Source organism: Balaenoptera ricei, chromosome 2, assembly GCF_028023285.1.
Source record: "Balaenoptera ricei isolate mBalRic1 chromosome 2, mBalRic1.hap2, whole genome shotgun sequence".
NCBI classification, from domain to species: domain Eukaryota; kingdom Metazoa; phylum Chordata; class Mammalia; order Artiodactyla; family Balaenopteridae; genus Balaenoptera; species Balaenoptera ricei.
The window spans coordinates 105,852,086-105,858,643 of NC_082640.1; the positions used below are offsets into that span (position 1 = coordinate 105,852,086).

The following is a 6,558-nucleotide window of genomic DNA, read 5'->3' on the forward strand; positions in this document are numbered from 1 at the left end:
CCCAATTCACACATTCATTGATTCCAGAGAGATTCTACTGGATGCGTTTCAATTACGCCCAGGTTCAAATGTTACCTCTGCTTTCCCAGGGCTTGATGCAAGCTGCTAAAGGTCTCGGTTTCCTCTTCTGCCGAATGAGAGTAAGAGTAGCTCCCTTATATTAGTATTATCCTTAAGCCTCATGAGATAATCACCTGGGCTGGCTCCAGGACACGGGACCTGCAGAGCCACACAGGGCCTGGCGCTCCGGAGGGGATCCCACACTTGAGGTTTAATGCTCTGCAGTCACAGTCCCAGAATCTGAGTTTTATAAGTGAAATCCAACAGATCAACGGCACATGCACTGGAAGCTTGGAGACTCGGTTCGGCTGTGGTTCTGCCTCCCCGGTCTCTGGTGCCCTGGACCTTGCCTGATCCCCTCCCCGCATTGCCGCCCAACAACTGCTGTCACCCTCCCCCATGCCCCTAGCAGGGTCCTGTGTGCTGGCACAGGGTGGGTCTGGGCCAGAGTTCAAGAGGAGCTCGTGGCAACTCCCTCTCGGCCCCAGGCTAGCAGTACCAGGGTGTGTTTATCAGGCAACTCAGCAGGGTCCAGCCTTTCACCGACCCACCCAGCTCACCTGTGCAGCATGGGCTGAGGAAGGGGAGATGCCTGACACTTCCGCCACCCCCAGGCGGGGTGTGCATGTCAGCCTAGCAGTGGGGAGACACCACACACACACACACACACACACACACACACACACACACACACACACGTGGTGGAGAGGGATCCTAGGAGCTTATGAGGGTCTGCACTTACTCTAAAGGTTTTCTTATGCTCAAGGGAATGCAACATTAAATAACAAATAAAGAACCACACTGATAGGTAGAGAGCCCATGGATGGAAAGAAAATTTTTATTATTTTTTAAATTTAAGATATAATTGACATGCAACATTCTTGTTTGGGGTGTACAACGTAATGATTTGATATATGTATATATTGTGCAATGATCACCACAATAAGTTTAATTAATATCCATCACCACACATAGTTACAGACTTTTTTCTTGTGATGAGAACTTTTAAGATCTACTCTCTTAACAACGCTCATATATGCAATACAGTATTGTTAACTATTGTTTTATATTTTAATGACTTTAATGGCACTTTTTCCTTCTTTTTGAACAAGGAGCCTCACATTTTTATTTTGTGCTGAGCCCCACAAATTGTTTAGCCAGTCCTGTAGATCACCTAGCACTGTGCCAAGTATTAAACAGTGCTTAGCGATCGATAGCTATCATTTTCTTATCATTAATAAATGTTCACACACAGTCTGACAGTTTCGCACGGTAAGGGGCTTCCAAAACTTTGACATCTCTCATCTCATTTGATCCTCTGAGGTAGATAGGATATGAATATTGTGTCCATTTTGTAAAAATCCAGAGAAGTCAGGAGGCCTAAAATCATGTCGCAGGTTAGTGGCAAATCAGGGCCTGGATCCAGGTGCTCTAACTCACGGCCCTATGTTTTCCCCGGAGGACCTGCCCGTCAGTGACCCACGGGGCGGCTGTGGGGCCTTTTCCTCACCTCCCTGGGGGGAGAAGCAGCCAACAGCTCTGAGCGGTCCTGGAAACTCTGCTAGGTGCCATGGCGCTGTAAGCAGTTGCCCGGCCACTGCAAGAAGGAGCCCCAACCTTGCCCTGCATTTATTTTCTTTCCCAAACCTCACAAAACCATGAAAATCAAAGATGACTCCCAAGAAGCCAGCCATCGGACTCTGCAAACCCAGCCCAAGGCTGTGGATGGAGGGTCCACAGAGCTGTTTCTCTGCTCCTGTTGACTCAGGTCTGTTTACCTGGCTCCAGAGTTCCAGTTTCCTTGCCTCAGAACTTGTGCAGCCCTCAGATGTATGCTCTAGGCAGACAAGGGATTTATGGTGTGTTCATCACCCATCCCACCCCAGGACTCAGCACCTCTCCCTGCAGCTGTCAAAAACACCCACTCATACCCAGCAGAGCGTCAAGCAGTTCACCAAGGGGAACTCCTCGGAAACAGTGCCGAGTTCTGGCCCAAAGGCTTTGCCTAGTTGTCCAAGTTCTGGTGATAAAAATGCCAAATATGATGTGGAGTGGAAAACAGAGGTCAGACTAGCCCAGAGGGCAGGGTGGGCAGGAGTCACAGGCTAGGGTTAGGGGACAGAGGAGGTTTGGCAGATGCCACGCTCCTGGACTTGCCCTGATGTGCCCTAGACTTGAAGATGCGGGGAGTAGATGGCATCCTCCTCCTGGGGCCGTGCTGGAAGCAGAGGCGCTCTGGGAGTTGGACTAAATCCAGAAGCTGGCTTCCCTGAGTCCCAGGAGAGTTTATTTTTTTCCAATAACTTTGACTTTCATTTTGGGAATATTAAGTGAGAGGAGTATGGAGTCCGGGGCTAGAATGTGACTGAAGCAGCCATCTACCTTAGTCCTTAAGCTGGAAAATGTACAGGTTATTAATACCTACATGTATTGAACGTAAGCCATTTGCCATCCATTGGACTTTGAATATATTGTTTACACATTTATTTCTAAACTTCACAGCAGCTCCAGGATCACATTTATTATTAAGCCCATTTTAAAGATACAGAAAATGAGGTTCAAGTGGTAGCAGAACTTGACAAGTTCACATAGTAGTAAGTTGCGAGTATTGGAGCCCAGATACAATATTTCTCTACGAAGCAAGTTCAGGTCACGCTCTGTCCATTGGGCCTCTCATTGCTAAGCCCATGGAAAGAGTAATCATGGTCACCACTCCTGACATCACGAGGATTTACCCAGCTTGCTTCGCAGGACAGTAGCCATTCTCAGACTTCCCTGGTGGCGCAGTGGTTAAGTATCCGCCTGCCAGTGCAGGGGACACGGGTTCGAGCCCTGGTCTGGGAAGATCCCACATGCCGCAGAGCAGCTAAGCCCGTGCGCCACAACTGCTGAGCCCGTGAGCCACAACTAGTGAAGCCCACGCACCTAGAGCCCGTGCTCCACAACAAAGAGAAGCCACCGCAGTGAGAAGCCCACACACTGCAACGAAGAGTAGCCCCTGCTCGCCGCAGCTAGAGAAAGCCCGCACGCAGCAACGAAGACCCAACGCAGCCAAAAATACATAAATAATTTTTTTTTTTTTTAAATAGCCATTCTCTAGCACAACTGATGGTTCTGGGCCTCTCTCTGGGTGGAGGAAATATAGAGTAATCCTCTCTATTACCTCCTGGAGGAGAATGGATGCAGAGGTTGGCAGTTTTCCATTCACCGATTTGTTCTTTTATTTCTTCTCTGCACTTTGAATCATTTTCCTTACTTTTAACATCTCTTCCAGTGACATACAAATTAAAGCCAAAGAGATCAACTGAAATGCTGTGATTCTATAAACTATGTCTGGTAAGAGCTCAGCCAAAAGGGAATCAAAATAAAGATCACACTGGCACTACCACCAGGAAGGAATCTGTTGAAAAAAATTCCATTTTAAAGTCATCTGAATTGTATTAATCCCTGTTCTTGCGTCCTTCATCAAATTAGACTATTGAGAGGCTTTTAAAAAGTATGGAGACTGTCAATAAGGTAGATCCCTGCAGAAAAATGGACTTTAAAAAAAAGTTTAAAGCCTCACAGTTTACATGGAAAATATATTTTTTTGGCTTTCATTAATTTTCTAATGTTCACTTTCTTCAACTGTAAAAGAGGAATCCAATTCATCAAGTACTCATTAAGAGATTACCATGTAAAAGATATGACATCACAGGGAAGATAACAGTAGAGAAGATATGGGCTCTGCCCTCCAGAGTATGACAGGCCTACAGGCAAGGCTGCTACCTACTTAAGTAATTGAAACACTGGCCTGACTATGATCAGGCTGTAGCAGAAGCCCACACCAAGTGGTTGGGCCTCCAGGAATGGTAGCATCTGCCCCGATCACCCTGATCACCAGGGTCATTAGGATGTGACTGTGATATACGTGAAAGTGCTCTGTAAAGAAATGTACAGATCTAAGGAATTTTTCATCATTCTCATTACCAAGCATGGCAGTTAAGATTGTAGCCTCAGTGAACCCTCCTACACTGTTGGTGGGAATGTAAATTGGTGCAGCCACTATGGAGAACAGTATGGAGGTTCCTTAAAAAACTAAAAACAGAGCTACCATATGATCCAGCAATCCCACTCCTGGGCATATATATCTGGAGAAGACTCTAATTTGAAAAGTTACATGCACCCCAATGTTCATAGCAGCACTGTTTACAGTAGCCAAGACATGGAAGCAAAGTAAATGTCCATTGACAGATGAATGGGTAAAGAACATGTGGTATGTCTATACAGTGGAATACTCCTCAGCTATAAAAAAGAATGAAATAATGCCATTTGCAGCAACATGGTTGGACTTAGAGATTATCATACTAAGAGGAGTAAGTCAGACAAAGAATGACAAATATCACGTGATATCACTTATATGTGGAATCTTAAAATATGACACAAATGAACTTATTTACAAAACAGAAATAGGCTCACAGACATGGAAAACAAACTTCTGGTTACCAAAGGGGAAAGGTGGGGGGAGAGATAAATTAGGAGTTTGGGATTAACAGATACAAACTACTATATATAAAATAGATAAACAACACGGTCCTACTGTATAGCACAGGGAACTATGTTCAATATCTTGTAATAACCTATAATGGAAAACAATCTGAAAAAGAATGTATATATACATATATATATAGAGAGAGAGAAAGATTTCTGATATGTATATTCAGAAACATACATATGCTGTACACCTGAAACTAACACAGCATTGTAAATCAACTATACTTCAATATAAAAAGAATGTGGCCTCAGTAATCAAGCCTGGATTGGTCGCCCTGCTTTGCCACTTATACTGTGTAATCTTATGTAAATTGCTTAAACACTTTAAGATTCAGTTTCCTCAGCTATAAGAAGGGGATAATAAGAGGACATACCTATATGGATATTGTGGGCATTAAATGAGTGGATATATCTAAATGACTTTGCACATTGCTCAGCACAGTACAAGGCCACAAAGATGTTATTGGTGTTGGTATCATCCATGTTTACAGTACTTCTCAAAACTGTCATCAAAAACAAGGAGAGTTTGAAAAACTCTCATAATCAAGAGGAGCCTAAAGAGACATGATGAGTAAACGTAGTGTGGTTCCCTGGATGGGATCCTGGAACAGATGAAGACAGTTGAGGATAATCTGAATGAAAAATGGGCTATTGTAAATAATAATGGATCAAAATCGGTTCATTAAAATTGTGACACATGTACCATACGAATGCAGAATGTTAACAATACAGGAGGCTGGGTCTAAGGTATATGGAAACTCTCTCAACTATCAACACAACTTGTCTGTAAATCTAAAACTATTCTAAAATAAAAAGGTTATTTATTTAAAGAAAAAAGGAAAAGCATCACAAGAATGTAATCATAACAAGAGAGCTAAGGAACTATGAGGGAAAATCAGTCAAGTTAACCTTAGCCTGTATCACAGTTTTTCAGAGAACCAACAACTGGCCAGGAGAATTTTCATTAGGAAACAAAAGACAAAATTCAATAGCCAATATTCATCTATGTTCTTAAAAAAAGGCTGTCTTGAGCAATTTGGTTAGTAGCCAAGGCCAAGTCTAGTATTACAATGTGTTACCAGTGGTATATGATGGCCAATAACACTGAGAATGATGAATAAGTATTTTCCTTTAACATATGATTAAACCCTCTGTTTAAGAGGTTAGGGTCTAGTACAAGCTAAAAGTCTACCTCCAATTGGAGAGAGCTATTGAGTACCTCTTCCACTTTATTTTTCAAGAGATAATGAGACAAGGATCAAAAACATTTTATCACAAGGATCAAAAACAGCCCAAACACCCAACTTCCCATCCCTCCTTGTTTTTGCCCTTAGAATGGGGCTGTCAAACATGATGATTTTAACTACGTTATTAACATCTGTATCATCTCTTTTCCCATAACTGCCTCCAGCTGGCACCTTGGCTGGCTCCCTGGGAAAGACAACTGGACAACTCATGGAAAAGTCAAGGAGATAACCTCAGAAATAATTCTGCAAGGAGATGCTGAACCAAGACTCAACCCCTTCTCACTCTGGATCTTCCTTGTCATTGTCAAACAAGAGATTCGTGGAGGGGTTTATATATTTCCAAATGGGATTGTAAATGCTTAAAGCTCATAGAATGTTGGATCTGGGAGGAGATTCTCAATTCAACTCAACCTTACATCCTACGAGAAAGAAACAGAAATCCAGAAAGTCATGCAGTTATATGTAACCAAGATGGAAACTAGAACCCTATTTCCCGACTTCCAGAGGAAAAAGTTTGGCTCCAAGAATAGGCTTATTCCCCTGAGCCCTGGAGCTGATAACCAGGGGAGCCTCTTCACTATGTAAAGGTCACTGAATGATGACTTGCTGCTACAGACACATTCCTGCAGCACCTACAATGTTCAAGACAGAGGTAGTACAAGAGGGAGATAAACTATGAGGGATGGGCAAATCTGAGTAGGGGACAGCCATACTACAC

At 43.3% G+C, this 6,558-nt stretch overlaps 1 long non-coding RNA gene across 1 annotated transcript in view; it reads left to right on the forward strand.

Annotated features, from left to right (window-relative positions):
- LOC132359510 (uncharacterized) overlaps nucleotides 1-6,355 on the forward strand; it is a 404,591-nt gene extending 398,236 nt beyond the window's left edge. The window contains exon 4 of the long non-coding RNA XR_009500857.1: nucleotides 6,005-6,355. This is a non-coding gene — a long non-coding RNA (uncharacterized LOC132359510). The remainder of the gene's footprint in view (nucleotides 1-6,004) is intronic.
- The last annotated feature ends 203 nt before the right edge of the window (nucleotides 6,356-6,558 follow it).